The sequence below is a fragment of the Myotis daubentonii genome, chromosome 8 (assembly GCF_963259705.1).
Source record: "Myotis daubentonii chromosome 8, mMyoDau2.1, whole genome shotgun sequence".
NCBI lineage: Eukaryota > Metazoa > Chordata > Mammalia > Chiroptera > Vespertilionidae > Myotis > Myotis daubentonii.
In genome coordinates, this window is record NC_081847.1 from 65,401,952 (window position 1) to 65,423,188 (window position 21,237).

At 49.8% G+C, this 21,237-nt stretch overlaps 1 protein-coding gene across 7 annotated transcripts in view; it reads left to right on the forward strand.

The window, feature by feature from the left end:
- Positions 1–641: 641 nt before the first annotated feature.
- Positions 642–21,237, forward strand: part of LDLRAD4 (low density lipoprotein receptor class A domain containing 4) — a 337,872-nt gene continuing 317,276 nt past the window's right edge. For 2 of the 7 annotated variants that reach the window (XM_059706713.1, XM_059706716.1), the window contains exon 1: positions 727–1,308. The gene's annotated coding sequence lies outside the window, so the exon portion shown is untranslated. Of the gene's footprint in view, positions 662–721; positions 1,309–1,465; positions 1,614–1,672; positions 2,212–21,237 lie in introns of those variants that run through there. The other 5 variants (XM_059706718.1, XM_059706722.1, XM_059706715.1 and 2 more) reach the window with 5 other exon arrangements.

Below are 21,237 nucleotides of genomic sequence, written 5' to 3' on the forward strand. Positions count from 1 at the left end.
AAAATTGGGTTAAAATGCTCACATGCTATGGCAGTAACCAAACCCCTATGACACGTTGTTGTTAGGTTGGCTGTCAGTGCCAGTACTTCTGGAGGACACAAATGCATGTTGCTTGCACCCAAGTAAAGTTCAAGTCCTAAACAGCCTTCAGAGGAGGAGAGATGTAGGCTCTTCTAGAAGAGTCAGTAGCGGGAAGAGTCCAACTGAACTTTTAGATGGGAGTCATTTCCCTTATAAAGGGAGGGGGGTCCTAAAGGGGCCATTATGTGAGGTCAGGAGGAGTCCGCGGGGCTGGCTCATGGATGAGTCACCCGCCGCACTCTAAGTGGCCTGCAGCCCTACTGTGTGCCTCGGGGCTGGTGCCCGAAGGCGCGCTGCCTTGGGCGCACGCAGTCCGGCCTCCGCGAGGTTAACTGTGCACTGGCCACGCAGGCCTGCCCTCTGGAGATAGTCTCCAGCCCTCATCCGCGAGCCGGCCCCTGCTGGCCCCACAGCCTGCCATCTCTGGGCACTTGGAGTTCCCCGTCCGGCCGGCGGTGGGCGCGCGCCCCGCGAGGCCCGAGCCCGCTGCCGCGTGCGCAGCCAGTCGCCCCGCGGAGCCCTGGGGTCCCGCGGCCTTGGCGCCCGCACGCGCCCAGCTCCGTGCCCGCAGCCTGCAGAGGTCGGTGCGGACTGTGCGCGCGGGGTCCAGGTCGGCCCCACCTGCCAGCACTGCGGCCCCCGGCGGCCTGGCCGCACGCCGGTCCCCGCCGCGGAGGGGGATGGGGAGGGAGGAGAGACGAGGAGTTGGAGACAGACACAGCCTCCGCGAGCTCAGTTACGGCAGGAGACAGACGGCGGCGGGCGGCGGGCGGCGGGAGACTCCCCCCTCCGGCGACGGGAGGCGGGACACCTCCCTCGGCGGCCGTAGCACTGTACCCCCAGCCCCGAGGCTGCGGGCCGGAACGGGGACTAGCAGGCGAGTGCGGCTGGCCCTGCCTGCCCCTGCCCCGCGCGACACCGCAGCCGGCCGGGGATCCCCTGCGAGCCGGGGAGGAGCCGCCGCCGCCGCCACCGCCGCCGCCGCCGCCGCCGCCAGACAGACTGCGAGTCCCTGGGAAAGTGAAAGGGGGGCGGGGAGCGCGAGGGAGGCCGGGGTATAAGGTCCCCGGCTCTTAAAAAGACCCAGCGCGCCGGCCCCCCCGCCCCCCCCCCCCAGCCGCGGCGGCCCCGCTCCCCGCGCCCCTCCCCCGCGCCCGGCACGGCCCGGCGGCCCAACGAGCCGCACTGCGGGCGGTCCCAGCCTCCGCTCCGGAGGGGCGGCCGCAGGTGAGTGCGGACCCGAGGTGGCTGCTGTGACCGTGGCGTCTGGCTCAAGTTCAGCGCTGCGCTGAGGACCGGGATTGGGGGCGGGGGGGGGGCGCAGAGTGGTGGGGACCCGGGGACAGGACGCTCCGGGAACGGGACGTCCGCGAGCCTGCGCCGTCGGCGGGGGCAGAGGAAGCGGCCCAGCACTGGGCACCCTCCCCACCCTGGCGAGTGGCTGGGACACGAATGCCCGGAGTCTGCGAGGCAGTGTCTCAGGTGGGCACGGAGGCCACCCCGGTTGTGGGGACGGGGGTGCTTTGCTGAAGGTACACTGCCGACCCCCACCCCGTTTTCTATTTCCCGGTTCCCCGGCGCGGCTCGTCCTGCGGTTGCAGGACTTAATTCTGCACCAGGAGGCCGGCGTCAGCGGGAGGGTGGCCGCTCAAACTGAGGTCTTGGCTCCCTTGGGCCTCCCGGTCGGGGGGACTGGAGGTCAGAGCCAAGCGGGAACATTGTGCAGGACCTTGCGGGGGAGTTTGCGGAAAGAAAAGGAGGCGGGAGCCGGCATTGCTATGGACCCTTGGACCTGCGGCCCCGGCGTCCCGCAGCCTCACGCCCCGGCACCCGGCATCCTGCGCCCCACGCCCGGCAAACCCTAGGACCTGCCTCTCCCGGCGCTGACCCGGGTTCCCCCGCGCGCGTTGACGTCGGTCGCGGGGCCGCCCGGAGCTCCCGGCATTGGCTGGGAAGTCGATTGTCTCGGGCGGCTGCTGTTACACTTAGGTTGGGTCTCCGAGCTCTGGAGGAAGCAGGCAGGCGTGTGTTGAATTTCTCTCTGACCCTCACGGTGGAATGAACAGGAAGCGACGAGCACCCAGCCCAGGCCCGGCACTTGCCTTTGTTGTGGGGTCAGCCTGCACAGCGGTGAGGAGGCTCCCCGGTGCCCCTGTCCGGTGGGCCGCCCAGGGTGGGGTTGGGGGCGCGCCCTGCAAGTACGCTGCTGGAAGACAGTGAGTGGGCTGGCTCTACTCTGGTTAATTCGCTATGGTGGCAGAGAGGACATTTGCTTGTTTTTAAACTTTTTTTTTTTTTAATTGGAAAAGGAGGAGGCTTCCCAACGTGGCAGATTTTCTGGAGGACGACATGGGCGCGTTGTGGGTGGGTGGCACCTGGAGAAGGCGCATGGGTCAGTGCCCCGTTTCCTGGGTTTGCTGGCAGGGCACCGCGCTGCTTGTCTAGACTGCCAGAAACTCTTTATAGCAAGTAGGGCTTCCTCGCTCCTCCTACCCAGGCACAGGAATGACTGCTGAGTGGCAATGGCCACATAAACCAGCTTAATTTTTATTTTCTTGTCTTTTAATTAGCTAGCATTGGATAAGTTTGATTTGCTTCTTCTCTCTTCCTTTGTGTCCCATCTATTCCCGTCTCTTTCTCTCTTATATTTTTGGCAACTTCTTGTCCCTGGAACCCTCCCCTTATAGTTCAGTGCTCCTTTCTAAATGTTAAATGTGATTGTGATATTGATTGATAACCTACTGTGTGCTTGGCATTGTGGGATGCAAGGTGAAATAAGTTGTAAAGAGTGTTGATTCATAGAGCTACCGTTAATAAGTTTCTTGCAGTGGAGGTGGGTAGAGATGGTGAATAGCTTTGGCTCTTAAAAATATCTGGGTACTGTGGCTGGCGTGGAGGTTGGTGCCTTCCCTCAGGACTAGGGCTGGGAAACTGCTCTTTAAGATGGCCCTTTCCTCTTGTCTGGCTAGCCAAGGAAGGTATTCTCCCATTTGTATTTCCTCTGGAGCTTCAGGACTTAGTATTGAATTACAGGAAAGATTCTGTAGAGTCTGCACCGAGAAGCTGTCATTGCACAAGCCATGTTTTGCATTTTGCATATGCGTATTTAGTCTTTTCTGCTATTTATATTGAGTTTACTGTCATCAGTACATCTGCCTTTATATTCTGCAGAATTCTCTCGGAACACATTCTTTATGTTTAGTAAAGGATCATAATGTCAAATTTGAGTCATTACATAGACAAATGAGTAGATCAGAATATTACCCATGCACATTTATGGATTACAATATTTGGTTTCCTATCAACCCTTGAATGCAGAGCAGTACCTTTTAAAAATGGGAGAAATTCTTCATGATCTTTGGAAGCTTAATTCTTTTGAGAGCTTCCTGTTACTATTGACATTTGAACACACTGTTAGGAATTAGGTGCCAATCTGTAAATGCTAGTAAGGGATTTGTTGTAATGGAATTGTAGCGGCATTCCTCTCTTGATTTAAAATATCCCTCTACGTTTCCAACATTCTGCTGTTGCCCCTGGAAGAATTTGCCCTCATTGGCCATGGTTCTAGTTTGTGTAGGTTTGTATTTATGATGAAGAGGACTATTCCCAGTAGGCTTTGGGGGCTGTCTCTTGAATCCTTTTAGGGCCTTGGTTTGCATGACCACAATCCTGCAGAGGAACCCAGCAGTGCCAGCTGCTTATTTGGGGATTTTGTGCCAGTTTGTTGGATTCAAAGTCCACCTTCACAGCCTCGCCCCCCCCCCCTACCTCCGAGTATATACATACATAGACAAATATTTATTTTCCCCCAACTGCTGTCAGCGTCCTAAGAATAGTTTAGTTGCCTGGCGCCCTGAGAGTAACGGCCCATCTGTAGAGGTGTTTTCCATTTGGGACTGTGCTGTGGTCTTGGTTGACTTAGCAGCTCTGCAGAGCAGCCTTACAGTTCACGGACGCAGTGTTTTATCTGGGCCTCTGGCGGGGCACCTCCCAGCCGGACAGGGGAATAGGGAGGTGAGAGTGACTTTTGCTCTCTGAAGGTAGTTTCTGGGCTGCTGCCAAGGAGAGACCACCAAGCTCTGTCTGGGTCCCTTTGCACTGCCCAGCATGCAGTCAGCCCAGCATTCAGTCACCCTATGGTCTGGGCAGGAGGTGGTTGCTCTGTGTCACCCCGTAAAACCCAAGCACTTGGAGGACTCAGGGCAGGGACACTTGTGACTGACTGGTTAGATCAGCGGTTCTCAACCTTCTGGCCCTTTAAATACAGTTCCTCATGTGGTGACCCAACCATAAAATTATTTTCGTTGCTACTTCATAACTGTCATGTTGCTACTGTTATGAATCGTATTGTAAATATCTGATATGCAGGATGGTCTTAGGCAACCCCTGTGAAAGGGTCGTTCGACCGCCAAAGGGGTCGCGACCCACAGGTTGAGAACTGCTGGGTTAGATCTTTCTGGTAGCCCTCATCATGTTTTTTTTTTCCTCATCTTTCTTCTGAATCTCGGTTTAGGGAGTCTCTCTGATGTGTCTGTCCTTTTGGGTGAGAATTAATAGAGAAAACTCAAGGAGCGATAGCTATGATTATTCCATGTTAACCTGGAAAATTTTCAGAAATGCTTAACACACTTTATATAGGCACATGGCTATTTATATGTGAACAGTAGCAAAATAGCTAAGTAGTCCCAAATTGCCCTTTCCTCCCTTCTTCCTCCTCCTCCCTTCCGCCTTCCATTCCTCCTTTCCTTTTTTTAGGTCTCAGAGAACTCGCCTGGAAGCCACTATTATCTGATGTCAAAGTGACTTTCTGCTACATGGGATTTGTTAGTCTACAATTACACCCTGACCTATATTATGGATGTTCATGGAAGGTGAATCTTAAGTTTTAAAATAGGAATGTAAAGCTTCTGCCTACTATTTGAAAATTTAGGCCACAAGACCTGCCATTTTTTAGGGAGTTTTTTTTTTTTTTTTAAGTCTGGCATTACTTGCTTCACTGTTAAGCCCGTAAGGGAAATAGCCAAGCACCTATACTATTAATTGGATTTATATTTCCAATTAATATTATCTTTTCCTCTATCATAGGAGAACTTGAAAATAATATCTATGCTGTGTCATATCCAGGTGATTTAAGTATGGATTGCTTTTCTTTGAATTCCCACTAAAAATGGTACTTTGGCCTTTTCAGCTGTTTTTGTGAGGGCTTTTCTTCCCACCAAGCTTGTTTTCCAGATAGGTCTTGGAAATTACTAAGAACATAGTTATAAGTTCTCCCTCGATTGGCAGCTGAGAGCTTTCCCGGACAAAAATAAGGCTGCACAGTGCCAAATGGTTGACTTTTCTAGAATAAAAACTCTAAAGGGTATGCAAAAAGTCCTCTGGTTAATATATTGGCATTCCCAGAACCCACTAAAACTCCGGCAGCCTGCCAGACACCACTTAATGAGGATGCAGAATGTCTGGCTCAAATCCCCATGAGCAGACGGGGTGGGAGCTCATGTCCACACCCTTTATTAATTTTTAATGACTGTACTTTTGTTTTGCAGATTTTGTTCTGTAACCCCCCATCATGACTGACCCCCATCATGACTGACCCCCACCATACCCATCTCCCCATCCATTTATTTACTCATTTACTTGGCATTGGAAAAATGTTGAGACTTTTAAGGTTAAGAATCCTGCTGAGGGATCATTTCTGTTTGCATGGGTTCTTTTGTTGTTGTTTTTCTTTCTTTTCCTTCCTTTTTTTTTTTTTTTTTGGAAGGGGAAGAAAGAAAAGGAACAGAAAAGGAGATACTTTTTTAAAATGATGTTTTATTGTGTGCTGGAAAAGAGAAGCATTTATGAAACTTTAAGTTTGTCAGACAGTTTATATGACAGTGCAAGTTGCTGCTTGCCAAGCTCCAGACAGATTGCTAATGTTACATGACAGGGATAAATAAATTACCACTGTCTGCAACGCGCTTGCACTGCAAACGCACTCTGCAGCCAGTGGTGGCCCAGGCGGTGCGCACCCAGGGAGCCTGTTGGCTGTGCAGCTGCAGGGAAGGCCTCTGCCTACTGCTTACAATTCTGTGACTTGGTTCGGAAGTGAAAAGGGTGTGTCCCTCGCTATATTTTTGGCAGTGCTTCGGGGCAGCAGAATCCACGCAGCAGCTCTGTGTCCTTAGTTTTGCTGGTGGCTTTGCCCCCTTACCCTGCCCCCCCCCCCCCGTTTCCTCCTCATCAGGGCATATGGCACCTAGTCTTCCTCGCAGGGACCTGCTCCAAGAAACTAAACTTTGCTCTTAGATGGACCTGCTCTGGCCCGATGGTTTCTCAGAGCCAAGTTTCAAGCTGTTTACAGTTGCGTTCTTTCTGCAGGTGCAGACATTGAGAACAAATTGTCTGAGATAAGTGTGGTGCTGCCCTGGGCGGGGGCTGGGTGGCACTCCTGGGCATAATGTACTTTCATCTCTGGCAATTTGGATAGTCAGCTGGCAGAGTGACAGGTGTAATGAACTTAATGGTCTTGCTCTGGTTGTTAGTGGACACACTGCTCATATTACAAAGCCACCTCCTAAACTGGGCCCCTGCCAAATGACTTGCTCTTCTCTTCGCAGACTGGATGCAGGACCTGGACTACTCGAGCGACATTAAGAGCAGGAATTGGGTGGGTGTGAGCAACATCTGTGTGCCCTCATCCACATGATCCCTAAGTGGATCTAGGATTTCTTTTCAAAGTACGATTGTTCTATCCAGTTTGCAAGAAGGCTCCATCCTGTTCACCCGCCCCTGGCCAGCCATCCTTCCACGTGAGGTGCGGCAGAGGCCTTCTGTGTAAGCGGGTGGACGCCTTGCTTCTGGGGTTTGCAGAAGGGCAGGCTTCCTGCATGCCTTGTGGGTGTCTTTGCAGCAGCGGTCCTCAAACTACTGCCCACAGGCCACATGCAAATACAAATATTGTATTTGTTCCCGTTTTGTTTTTTTACTTCAAAATAAGATATGTGCAGTGTGCATAGGAATTTGTTCATAGTTTTTTTTAAACTATAGTCCGGCCCTCCAACGGTCTGAGGGACAGTGAACTGGCCCCCTGTTTAAAAAGTTTGAGGACCACCATCCTCCAGAGATGGGCTGGGCTCCTGGCCACTGGTGGAGGTATGGCCAGGGATTATTTTCATTGGCCCTCAAGAGTTGGGGAGGGACTTTTCATAATAAAATCTCACTGCTTCTGGAAGGCAAGAGCGGAGAGCCCATAGCTTGAATCCAGGCTGTTTTCAGAAGGGCTCCTGGACCATTGACGCCCCCCCCCCAACCCCCCTCCGCCCCCACCCGTCTTCCACCAGGCACTTGGTCAGAGAATACTAGCAGTGATTCCAAGCACTTGCATATCACTAACTGTGCCAGACTGTTCTTAGGGCTACACGCACATTAACTGATTTAATCCTCACAGCAGCCTTATGACCTAGGTATGGCTTCCATCCCCAGTTTGCTGGATGGCAGCTGGAAGCCCTGAAATTGCCCAGAGTCACAGCTCTTGTAAATAAAGGGTGGAGTCTGATGCAGCCCAAGCAGGGTCCCCCTGGGGTCTGGGTCTTCCTCAGGGACCCCTTACCAGCTGGGTGGAAGGGGACAGTGGCACTTCTCTCTCCTTGTCCCCATACAGTTCCAGTGACTCTATCCAGCCAACAGGTCCCTCCCTTCTTGCTGCCTTGACTGTGGCTCTGGTTTATACTCCCCTTACTTCCCTTCCCCATTCTTATTTCTAACTTTTGCTCTCTGTTCCTATGTTGCCTATGGCAAGAACCTCAGTTTTGGTAATTGAGCCGTTGGTGGCTTTGTTTGGCCACATCAGCCTCCAGTTCCTTGGAAGAAGGTGGTATTCTGCAGTGTTTCTTGCAGACGACGTCTGTTAGTCTTCTGTGGGTGTCAGAGTATTAGGACCTGTTTCCTGGCTGGTGAACTGAGGCTTGTGGGTCTGGGGGTGAGGATGGACCGGATGAGGCCTCCTCCACTTGTCCATTCACTCAGAAGGATCCAGCTTGTTCCAGTACTTGGAACATTTTTGTTTCCCTTTGCTTCTCACATATGGGGGGAAAAGAAGAAAAAATAGTCTTTAAGATTCTCTGTTTTGCTCCATGGGGGCCATAAATTAACCACACATAACATCTGAAGAGTAATATGAAAATATTACACAGTTATTGTACACATTTCACCTCTTGTGAAATATTGTCCATCTTGGACAAACCTAAGTGTTTGAGATTACAGAACCTAAAGTGAGTTCCCAGGAGATGCAGCTTTTTTGGGGTCTGGCAGGACAGCGTTTCAGCGCTTTGCAAAAACTTCCCCAGGCTGTAGGGCTGGAACAGAGATGGAGCCTATCATAGCCTCTGAGCTCGGCCGGGTGGCTGGAATGGTAATGTCCTTCGTATAAATATCTATTACTGTGCCCACATATTGTGAGGATTTCTGATCCTTTGTCACATTTGATCCTTACAGCCCCCTGGGATGGGGTTGGACAAGTGTTCTTTTTGCAGTTGAGGTAAGGCAGGCCTCTGGAAGTTCCGTTCTGGCCTGTGCTCTGTCCTCCAGTCTCCACAGCACTGAGCATCCACATTTTATGTGGCGTGCCCCAGACTGTATCTTAGTCCTCAGCACCAGGTGAAGCCACTCCCATACCTCCTGGGGAGCAGGTGTGAGTACAGCCAGTCAGGGACAGATGTGGGGGCCCAGGGCATGCTGCTGGTCCAGGGCTCTGCCCTCGTTTTCCAAACCTGACTTTTCCATGGAGTCTTCCAGGCCTGGCTGAACCCAGTGTCACCAGTCCTCTCTCTGAAATCCTCCCCCCCGCCCCCCGATTATATACTTATTGAAGATAATCAGGAAAATATAAAATAAAGGAGAAATAAAAAATGACCAAAATTATGGTTCACTACATTTAGAGATGACCTCTGTTAACAGTTTAGTAGATTCTTCCAGGTGTATTTATTGGTTAATTATAAAATCATATAAAAAAGTTATGTACTTTTTTAAAACAGCATTTCATCATAAAATTTTTTTCATGTAATTTAAATATTCTCCAATATAGCTTACTCTATAGTTATATTGTTATTTTTAAAAGACTTGCTTTGGGACATTGAAGCTGTTACCAGTTTTCTCTAGTATAAATAACACTAGAGGCCCAGTGCACAAAATTTGTGCGCTGTGCGGGGGGGGGGTTCCCCTCAGCCTGGCCCGCACCCTCTCGCAGTCTGGGAGCCCTCGGGGTGGGGGGCGGACCTAAGCCTTCAGTTGGACATCCTTAGCACTGTTGTGAGCCTGGCTTCTGGCTGAGCGACGCTCCCCCTGTGGGAGTGCACTGACTACCAGGGGGCAGCTCCTGCATTGAGCATCTGCCCTCTGGTGGTCATTGCTCGTCTAGCGACCGGTTATTCCGCTGTTTGGTTGATTTGCATATTAGCCTTTTATTATATAGAACTACCTTGAACTTAAGCATATCCTCTGGTGAGGGTTTTAAAAAAATATATTTTATTGATTTTTTACAGAGAGGAAGGGAGAGGGATGTAGAGCTAGCAACATTGATGAGAAACATCGACAAGCTGCCTCCTGCACACCCCCTGCTGGGGATGTGCCTGCAACCAAGATACATGCCCTTGACTGGAATCGAACCTGGGACCCTTCAGTCCACAGGCTGACGCTCTATCCACTGAGCCAAACCAGTCAGGGCGAGGATTTTTTTATTTATTAATTTTATAGAGAGAGGGGAAAGTGGACACACACACACACACACACACACACACACACACACACACACGGAGAGAGAGAGAAACATCGATGTGAGAGAACATGGATTGGTTACATTCTGTACATGCCCCAACTGGGGGTCGAATGCGCAACCTAGCATGTGCCCTGACTGGTAATTGAACATGCAATTTTTTGTGTACAGGATAATGCTCCAACCAACAGAGCCACACCAGCCAGGGCTACATTGAATGTTTTGATGACATCCTTTGAATAGATTTCTAAGAGGGAAATTGGGGGGCGGGTGTCTAAGAACTTTGAGAGGTTCCTCCAAAAGTATTACCAGGTTACTTTTCAGAAAGGATGGCACACTTTACACTCTAGATATGAGGGTGGCTGTATCCTTGGCAGTGCTGAATATTATTATTAAAAAACCTTTGCAAATTTGTCAGTAAAATGGTATGATATTTAAATTTTCCTTCCCAGTTTTTTTTGATTTAAAAATCTGGGTTTATGTCATCCGGGTCATAGGTGAACAGTTTGCTGTTTGTGAGAGTTTTGTCATGGGCAAATGCAATGATGTTATAGTAGATGATCTCATCAGGAGGGATAAGACCTTTGTGCTATTTTAAATTTAAATTAAATTCTACTCAGGCAAGTTAAGGTCACGAAACAGCCTAATGATATATTTTTAAATAAAAGTACAGGATTTCATGGCCAAGGACTGCACCTGGTCTTTTCCCACTATACTGACCCTTCCTCATAGGGGCATCTTGGACTCACAATAGAGGGATGAGGGCCAGGAGAGGGAGTGGATTCAGCATCCAGTTGCTTAAAATGCTGTGTGACATCTTGTTCAGCCATCTCTCTCCATTTTAAATGTCCGCTTTTTGAGATTAAACTTTTCCCTAGCCTTGTACCCAAGGATGGCGACATAAAATCCATTCCCCTAATGTTTCACTTGATGGTTGTTGATGCTCAACACTTAATGCTGGTGCCCACTGTTGCCTGTTCTTCACTCTTTCCCTCTACAGATTTGGTAGAGTTTTCTGCTTCTGGCCAAGGCCTGAGCCCTTTCAGAGTCACATGCAGCTATTAACAGTGTCTGGCCTCCTAAGCTGGTTACTTCTGAAGCTTGAGAGAAAGGAAAAGTCACTTTAGTTGGTTGCCATTATCTAAAGGTAGGTCAGTTTTGTGTTTTTCAAAGGCAGCCTTTTCAGTTGAAAGGTTGGGACTGGTTGGAGGGGAGTCCACTTACAATGCTGGTTGGAGGGAGCGAGATGCAACACCCCCATTTTGAGGGCTAGTCCCAATTAGCTTGTTCTATTCACATGCATCTGTACGCATCCATTTATTCAGCAGGTGTGGGTGCTCAGGGGTGCATGCTGGGAGTGTGCACCGTCTGTGGCATGGCCCCGTGAGCAGCGTGCAGGGTCTCTGGGGCCCTGGTGGGCACTGCTCTGCCTCTGTGCTCAGGCGAGTCCCAGCACTCCAGGCACAGATGGTGGGGAACTCCGCTTGAGCAGTTGGGCTTGGCCCACATCTCTCCCCTCCTGGCCACACAGTGTACCACACTCTGCATTCCCAGGTGCAAACCTACCTTATTTGTGGCTGGCGGTGCCAACAGTGCCAAGGACTAGAAGATGGAGTGTGCAGTGGTTCGTTCAGTGGTGGGAGGGCCAGCTGGTGGCCATGCAGGTGGTCTGGCCAGCAAGGGTTGGACATGGTCTTCAGGGGAGCAGCCTGTGCAGGGTCCCTTGCTGGGGTGGGTGGGAGGTTCCCAGGGGAGTTACATGCTAACGATGTTATGGAACAGGTTTCTGGAACATTGGCTCAGTGCACTTTGGGTGACTGAAAAATACAGCGCGTGTCCTTTCCCCCTGTTTGCTGTTGGCTGATGTGTGCAGGACTGACAGACTTATGTTTAATTTGACCTTGCTGGATTTGGCGTGTGCCTTCAGCAGAATGAGAAAATGCCAGAATGCGTTTCTAGTAGGGACAGAGGGCCTTTTCGGACATAAGGCGTGCATGATTTCAAGGGTGCAGGCAATGTTTACAGTTGAATGACTCTATTGAACATTTGTTTCTCTGCTACTTTGGCTGTTAATAAAAATATTACATCCTTACAGAACGCAGTTTTCATCCTATTGGTGCTTAAATATGAGACTCAAAATCTTTTACTTCCAAACTAGAGGTCCTGAGATTAAACATTTTTTCATCTGAAGAGTAATATAAAAATAGACAGTTATTGTACATGTAGAGTTACAAGTACATAATTTATGTAGTAAATTTAGACCAGAGAAATCATGATATTTGTTTTCTGACAAAGTTGGACAGTAAATGGAGTAGGAGTACCCTGGCCAGTGTAGCTCAGTTGGTTGGGTTTCATCCCATGCACTGAAGGGTTGCTGGTTCGATTCCCGTTGGGGGCACATACCTGGGTGGCTGGCTTGATCCCCAGTGGAGGGTGTGCAGGAGGCAGCTAATCGATGTATGTTTCTCTCTCTCTTCTCTTCTCCCTTCCTCTCTCTCTAAAAAATCAATTAAAAATCATTAAAAAAATTAAAATGGAGTGGGAGCATTAGTTATTTAATGGAACTCTTAGTGCTTTACTTTGTAATATGAATCCTTGCTCTTTCACTGTGATAACCTGTTTTATATATTGGAATTTAAGAGTCAGGCATGCCTAAGCAATGGCTCCCTTTCTGGCATCTGCCATGGAGCAGACTGTGCCACTGGACCCACCCGAAAAGGCGGCAGGCCTGGGAGGCAGCCGCCTGCAGCAACTTGCTGTCCCCAGTGTGTGTGGAAGGATCTGAGCAGATGTCCTGTCTCCTGGTTTTGAGGAAGGTTTTGCCATAAGGGCTTTTCTTTTTTCGTCTGCCACTCCTAATTGTGTCTTCTGGGTTCTTGTCCAGCCATGTCCTGGAAGGCTGTTTGACTGTGGAAAGTCAGTTTGCCCTTCTCTAAAACAACTAATTGCCCACCTGTTAGGTTTTGAAGAGGATTAAATAAGATCATGTATATACACACCAGCTGGGAGAGGTCCAGTGCACTATGCTCAATAAATGGCGATTATAAATGCTCAATAAATGGTGATTATAAAGTCAAATAAATATTTGTGAAGTGCCCAGCCAGCCTGGTGGGGTGGACACACAGCTCCTGCCCCCTGGGGACTTGGAGACCCAAGGAGAAGATAGATTATGCGGGCAGTTTACTAGTATAATCAAGTCTCTGGTTCAGATTGGGAATCACCATTTATGCTATTAGGAAAGGCTTTGTACTTGAAGAGTGAGGCCGCTGGGCCTAAAGGGCGGTGAGCTCTGATGGCCTCGCTCGTTCTCTCCCTTCCCTTTCCTTCTGCTCCACATCCTTAACGAGCACTGACGGCCAGGCACTGCCCCTGTCCCCACCCAGCTGCTGCACGGGTGATGGCCTCCCTGGGGAGGTATAAGGGCTGGGGAGCAGGGGGACTTCCCTGTCTACTCTGGTCAATCAAGGGAGACTTCACGGACAGATTGGCTTTGGGCTGAGACTTGGTGAAAGAACAGAGTTTTGCCAGGTGGACAACAGGGAGAGGGTGTTCTCCATCGGTGACTTCCAGAGAGCTGTGTGCACTGGGGTCTAGAAGACAAATTCTGGAGCTTTTAATTTCTATGCATAATGTGTACGATGCACTATTACTCTAATACATGTATGTAATTTATAAATAAATACACGGTGTTCCCCAAAACATGTATATACACTTTTAACAGCTGATAGCTCAATTGATGTTTCTTTCTTTTCTGCCAGAGTAAGTTTTGAACAAAGGAAATTTATCCTAAAATGCTACTGGAAGTGTGAAAAGGCAGTTGAAGTACAAATATTGCCTTTATAATTATTCAAAGTGTATATACATTTTTTGGGGACCCCCCCAATGTATACGCACTTTAACAGCTGACAACTCACTTAATTTTTACTCCTTTTCAGGTTTAACTGATTTGAATAATGGGTGAAACCAGACTAAACTTTGAACAAAGAAAATTTATCCACTAGACTTTTTTTATGGGGATACATAAAATATAAAGTTTATAGTACAAAACTGGTAACAGTTGATGAATTGAGGGCACACAAATACCAAACAAAATTATTCTTGATGTTTGCGATTTCATTGCTTCTTGTTATCAGCAGTGCCTGGACCAGAATGGTTATCGGTTTGAAAACAGGCATTGACAAAAAAATTATTAATTTGTGTAGATTCTTTTAAAATTTGAAAATGACCTGTATGTTAATAAACACTGACTTTATAGTCATTCAAAGTATGTATACATTTTTTTGGAACGCCCTATATACATGTCCCATGTGTGTGTGTTCACACTTTTGCTGATAGGAGTATATGATTTAAAAAATTGGGGGACCACTCTAGCTGGTTTGGCTCAGTGGATAGAGTGTCGGCCTGTGGACTAAAGGGTCCCAGGTTTGATTCCAGCCAAGGACACATGCCTGGGTTGTGGGCTCGATTCCCCCTCTCCCCCCCCCCCGCCCCCCCGTAGGGGGCGGGCAGGAGGCAGCCAATCAATGATTCTCTCTCATCATTGATGTTTCTATCTCACTATCCCTCTCCCTTCCTCTCTGAAATCAATTAAAAAAAATTGGGGGACCATTGGGACCATGAGAACACGTGTTCAGAATAGGGGCGAGAGGGAGCAGCCTGAAGGGTGAGAGGCAGCAGCCTGAAGGGTGAGGAGGGGGCTGCTTATTTCACTTTGTCTAAGTGATGCATATAGTTCCTGCAATTTAGAACCTTGTGCCCTACCCCAGGGACAGGAAACCGGCCTCTGCATCCGAGTTAATGATGGAGACAGAGGCCAGGTGTCTGCTGGCTTTTCCTGGTTTGGACACAACTATCAAGGACTTAGGTATCGTTCAATAGTTAAGGTGGCAAATGAAGTGCTTTCTGATCTCCTTGGGCCATTGGTTCATGTGATCAATAGGCAGTTGCAGCAGTGAGTTTGGAGGCCGGCTTCTGCTCCATGGCCCCACCTCTGAGGAAGGCACCTGCCCTGAGGGACAGTGCTGATGAGATGCTCCCCTCCCTCCGTTAAGAGGGAGCTTGTCTTCTGCACCAGTTCGAATACACCCTCTGCTGTCGGATAACAGGGCGCTGCGATCCCTTAGCTTCCTTGGCTTGTTCACTGAGGAGAGAAGATGGCAAGATGTCAGCCGTCCCTTCTGGCTTGTTCTTAGGGTTGACAGAGGGGAACGGTGAGCAGAGCCCAGCAAAGAATCTGACGGCTGCTTCTGAGAGCCGGCTAAAGAACAGCTCTCCGTATTTGAAATACTCCATTTGCCGTCGTTTCTGGTGCGGTTTTATGGCAACTTTTTTATGGCAACTTTCTCTAGGCACGCCGCGTTTGGGTACTTGGTCTCCCTACCTCAGAGCTGGCCTGCCAAGGAAAGCTGCGGGGAGGGATGGCCAGGCTCAGAGTCGCCCTTCAGTGGGGCCTGTCAGGGAACCAGGCACCTTCTGCCCACCTCTGGAGAGCTTAGAGGCAGAATTCTGTTGCATGTATTGGATTTGGTTATATATTTACATAGAGGATTTTGCCTTGGAACTCGGAACTCCAAACTCATATCTAACTGCCTAGTGGGCATCTCCAGTGTCCAATGGGCATCTCCTGATCCCCCACCCTCCCACTGCCCCCTTGGTTCCTCCACACCTCCACCTCACTGTCCCATCTCAGTAACTGCATTCCCGCTGGCCCAGTGATGCAGGCCACACATCTTGGAGGTCTCCTTGACTCAGGCCATCCACAAATCCTCTTGGTTCTGTCCTCAAAGTCTGCCCCATATCTGATCACTTGTCATAGCACTACCGCTAGCAGCTCAGTGTGTCCCTTCTCCCGGCTCATGCTCTCCTCCTACCTCCCAGCCATTCCAGTGATCGCTCTGCTCCTCTGCCAGGCAGGGGCCAGGTAGCCCCACACGTCTGTCCCCTCCCTTCATTCAGGCCTTGGCCAGGATTCTCTCCCAGGGAGGCCATCCCTGACCATGGGCCCTGCCGGGCCCCGGGCCCGGTTTTCTCCAGCTGTTCCACAAGTACGGGTTGTTACCTTTCCCACTGGAAAGTAAGTGCAGGAGACAGGCGTGTAGCCCAGGGACCACGGCCACGTGACAGAAGGCAGGCAGCACTGGGCACAGCCTGGGGAGGATGGTGGGCAGCGTGGCATGTGCAGGGCTCGAGGCTCCAGGCTCAGGGTGAGCTGTCTTGCTCCCTTCTCCCTCTCGAAGCCTGGGTGGGGCAGGTGTGGGTGCTGGGCATCTCAGCTTAGTCACCTCTGGTCAGGTCAACCTTAGTGTGGATAGAGCATCCCCCTGGCAAGGCTCAGGTGTAGCCCCAGAAGTGAAAGGGATGAGCATCCCCCTGGCAGGCACATCTCACTGACATCAATGCCATCGCCATCCCTGCCGCCCCCCCACCCCCTCCCTTCGTGGTCTTAGGTTTTTCTACTCACTTATCCTTAACATTTTACTTATTTCCCTCCCAGAGTAAACTACCTCCTAGGAGTCAGGAGAAGCAGTTGTTTTTCTGGACGAACTCTTGCACTCCACCTCCTCTCCCCCCTTGCAAATTCAACTTGCTGGCTAAATAAATCATGGATGAATTAGATACTTTTTATATGTTTCAAACAAATTAATCAAACTGTAAAAGGTCATCAGATTTATTGATTTTATTGAAATCTTCAGAGGTAGATGTTTTCTGTTTAGATAAGGTTTCTCTGTTATAAGCTTGGTTTCCCCTAAGCTGTTTTCTTCTCTTTTTGGGATCAGGGAAAGTTCAAAGTAGAGAAAATTATGGTCTATGAATCTTTCCCCCCCATTTCTTCACAGAAGACAGTTTGACAGTTCCCTGGAAGTTTGACTCATCTTCTAGACATCTGACTGTGCTTTTATTCTGGTATTAGAGATGTCTTCTTGACTCTCATTTTGCTGTCTTGGATTTAAAACCCACAAAGATTAGTAACCAATGGGACAGGGGAAAACACCCTGAGTGAGACAGATTCCAAGCAGTGGTGAGTAAGACAGCAGTTCACTCGCAGCCCACGTGTGACAGCCTTGCCTGCAGATGAGAAGGTCAGCCTTGGGTGGGTCAAGGTCTTTCTTCTGCAGGCTTTTCTTTCTTTTTTAAAAATATTTTTATTGATTTCAGAGAGGAAGGGAGAGGGAGAGAGAGACAGAAACAATGATGAGAGAGAATCATTGATTGGTTGCCTCCTGCACGCCTCCCACTGGGGATGGATCCTGCAACCCCGGCATGTGCCCTGGACCAGAATTGAACCCGGGACCCTTTAGTCCTCAGGCTGACGCCCTATCCACTGAGCCAAACTGTCTAGGGCTGCAGGTTTCCTTCGGCCTCCCATCCAGAGGGCCCACCTGCAGTCCTGCCCTGACCAGTGATGGTACATGCCCACCCCAGGTTGGCTGGGGTTTCCTGAGGGCTAAGCTCCAATCTTTGCCTCTATTAGGAATCTCTGGTTTGACTGATAACGGCGCACACCCCATCACCCAGAAAACAGACTGGAGGAATTGTACCAGGCCATTACAAATAGATGTTTTCCAGCCCTGGCCGGGGTTGCTCAGTGGTTTGAATGTTGGCCCTAAGGGTTGAGGGTTTGATTCCTGGTCAAGGGGTTGCAGGTTTGATCCCCTGCCCTGGTGGGGGCTTGTGTGGGAAGCAACCAATCGATGTAGCTCTCTCACATCCATGTTTCTCTCTCTTTGTCTCTCCCCTTCCCTCCCTTCCACTCTCTCTAAAAATCAATGGAAAAAATATCCTCTGGTGAAGATGAATAAAAAAAAAACAAACAACAACAAAAATAGATGTCTCCAGTGTAGCACTATGGGTGATGTAAACAAAATTCTATCTTTTCCATTTTTCCTACAATGATCATTTTTATACTAAGGACACTCCCGGTTTTTTATTTCCTTAAGGTGTGGAAAAAAAAGTCAGTTTTTGAAAAACGGTGGAAAACAATTTGATGTGTGTCTTTTTAAGCATTTTGGAAGCGCGATGGAGTTGCTATGGGGATGATAAGGTTTACTCTCTACAGAGCGTGGTTCCATCTGGCACCACATGCTCCCTGAGCAGAGCTGGGCAGTCCTACACAGCAGAGTTTCTCATTAGATGTGGAAACAATTACCCATACGATCTCGATTCCATCTTTCCCCCCTCAAGTCACCATTTAGCTTTGATCTACTAGCAGGAACACAATTCTGGGCTGCATTCCACAGCCTCTGACTGCTCTGTGCCTGTCCCCACCTGTGGGACTTGGTGCGTTACCTATGTCAGAAAGGGTTTCTGTCTTCGAGGGTGGAGTGGATGTATTTCCTGAACAGGGTGCACAGCGTCGTGCTTTTATCACAGTTGGAGTTAATTTTCTTTTGCAAAAGTGCTGACATCTCTTTCAGAGCCACTGTTTTTATTTCCCTTTGCTTTGCCCCTTGAAAGCATGGTCTTCCCTTCATACACTTGCTTAGAGCCAATATGGTCCCATCTCAATTAGAATCTTACCTAATAATAGACAAACATGTAAATTGACCGTCCCTCCTCTACGCTCACCAGCCAATCAGGAAAGTATGCAAATCAACCCAATGGAGGTGGCAGCACTTGCCTCCTCATAGGGTTATTGTGGCTGTCAAATATGGTGGTTAATTTGTATATGTAGGCGTGAAGTGGTGGAGCAAAGACTGAAGGCTCCGGCCTGGGTCCCGGGTGCCGGAGGAAAACCGGTGCCGGCAGCCAGTGGAAGGGAAGGCCTATTGCACGAATCTCTTCATGCAACGGGCCTCTAGTAAGGTTATAACATTCTGTGCTGGGGTCATGGTGGAGACATAATACATGCAAATAAAGTTCAATTTCAGTGTGAAAAGCAGTAGGCTTTCTCTTTGTTTTGGTCTTTGGTCATCATTGGAGGACTTGTAGGGCTAACGTAGTGGTGCAGAGCCTGGCTTGGGGATGCCAGGCAGCCAGCTGGTTGGAATTGGGTGGCATTCTCAGAACCCTGGTGGGGGCCTTGGACTACATACCCGGGGGACCCCCATACTGGTGTTGCTCTTGCTCTCATTTTAGGGATGTGGTCTTAGGCCAGTCTGAGTTCCGGTTCCCTCACGTGGGAAATGGAGGTGGCAGCACTTGCCTCCTCATAGGGTTATTGTGGCTGTCAGATAAGATGGTGCAGGTGTCTGCTTTGTAGTAAGGTGCATTGCCCCCATGTCCTGACCCCTGGTCACTGGGTATCCTGCCCACTCTTTCTGGTTATCTGATAGCATATCTGGGGATGGGCTGTTAGCGCACCTATAGATTCTAGTTTAAATGCCTGGTACAAAGGAAGGTTACTGTGATTGATGGGCTCCTGGACAATGACCGGCTGGCATGCCAGCTTGTTTGCCGTGGTGACAGAGGTGATACTTTCACTCTCAGCCTCAGGGCCAAGTGGAGTTAAGGTGCTTCTGCTTAATGGAAAAAGCAGTTGGAAGACATTCAAGAAATATGGGTGCTTGTTCCTAGCTCTGTCCCCAGGTAGCATTGTCCCCAGAGCAACTCAAGATCCGATCCTTCAGTTGCTTGACTGCCCTGGGCATTTGGAGAGTTGTTCGTTAGTTAAGAGAAGAGGGTGAGTGAGAGAGATGTGCCAGTAGACAGTCCACTAACCTGGGTTCCAATCTCTGCTGAAATGGGCACCAAAGTGTCCTGGAGAAACTAAATGAGATGGTGCCCGGGGTGGTGCCAGCACACAGCAGGTGCTGCAGGTCTGGTAACTGCTCCTGTGTTTGGAGCCAGTGGCTGCCAGACTACTCAGCGAAGGCCACTGTGGACGCATTCAGCCCAGGACCCACTAGCCCCCACTCCCGCCCCAGCAGAGCTCATGTGGCAGTTTCTGTACGGAGTGTGAGCATAAAGGTCGCTGCTCGTAGCTGAGGGTTGGACAGAACATTTGTGTCCTGGGTCCCAGCTTGCTGGTGGGGGGCCTAGGGGGAGAGGAGAGGATGCTGAAAATGTTAATGCAGCTAATCCAATGAGATTAGCCTACTGAGCTACAGGATCGGAGGGGACAAAGGGTATTGAAGGGACCACTTAGAAGTTTAAACAGACTCAGTTCTCTCTTTTCACCTACCTCTTGTGTAAGGATTTCAATAGCTCCTAAATGAGCTGGCCTGAATGGCAATAGCGCCCTTTTAAATTCTAATTAGCTTGTGAATTAACTAGTATGAATTTTTATTAGTCAGGATGAATTACAGGTATTAATGATTGTGCGGGTCTTAGAGCAAATGAAAGTAGTAGTTATCCAAAGAGGTTTTCGGCCAGCCATCCGCCGAGGGACTTTAAATAGTCTCAGAAAGGCTGTGCTCTCTTTTCATACTGCATTCTTTACCCATTCAATCCCGGACTGGAGCAGTGTGGAGCGGGGACAAGATGTGGGCCCCTCACTCTCCTTGGTGGCCCTGTGAGGAGAGAAGCCCGCATAGCTGGCTGGTGGGACCCCAGGCGCTCTGATGTGCGCCACGCCTGCGCCTGTGGTTGCCCCACCTTCGCCACTAGCAAAGGCTGTGGCTGTAGCTGTCCCTCCCAAGGCTGGCTGTGACCGGCTCTGGGCTGTACTTGTATGTTTGCAGAGGGTGGCGCTGCAGGCCCTCCCCATGCGGGTGTTGGGGGCTGCTCCTGTTTGGCCAACGAAGGGAGTTCATAAACATGTCACTATTTCTTTGGCCTTGCTGTTTTCAGACAGCCTTGCACATAGAAACTCATTGTTCCATAGTTAAATTGGTGGTGTTTTAAAAGACCCAACCCAGACCCATTTCGGTGATGGAGATGGGTCACACACATGGTCAGGGGGCTTTGGGAAGAGTCTCAGGTTCATTTACAAGCAGACCAGCTGGGATGTCCCAGCCTCATGGGGTCCAGCTGCTGAAAGCTCAGCTCCTGGTCCCGCAGGTGCTATGAGCTGCAGGCTCAGTCCTTTCCACCCCCTCCCAACCCCTGACCCCACCACATGCCTCTATCCTTCTCCAGGCTTGCACTCCCTACACTCTTGGCCTTCCTTGGGGCTCTTGGATTGGAAGGTGCTACCTTACCTTCCCTGGTCCCTTGAGGCTCTCCAAGGACTTGCCAGCACCCTAGGTTGGCAGGTTCCCCTCTCTCCCCAGTGCTTTCTCAGAGTTTGATTATAGTTTGTATGTGTGTGCTTACACTCGTGTTTGCATGCATCGTGTGTGCACGTCACACCTGCCTTCCCCACAGACCACGAACTCTCAGCCATCGAGGTGTGTATTGTGTCCTTTTATATTCCAAGTACTCCACATAGGGACTGGTACATAGAGGTTTTCTGTGACTGTGGGGAGAATGGCTAGATGCGACACAGTGGCATTGGGGATAATGGCAGTTTATGGTCTAGTCCA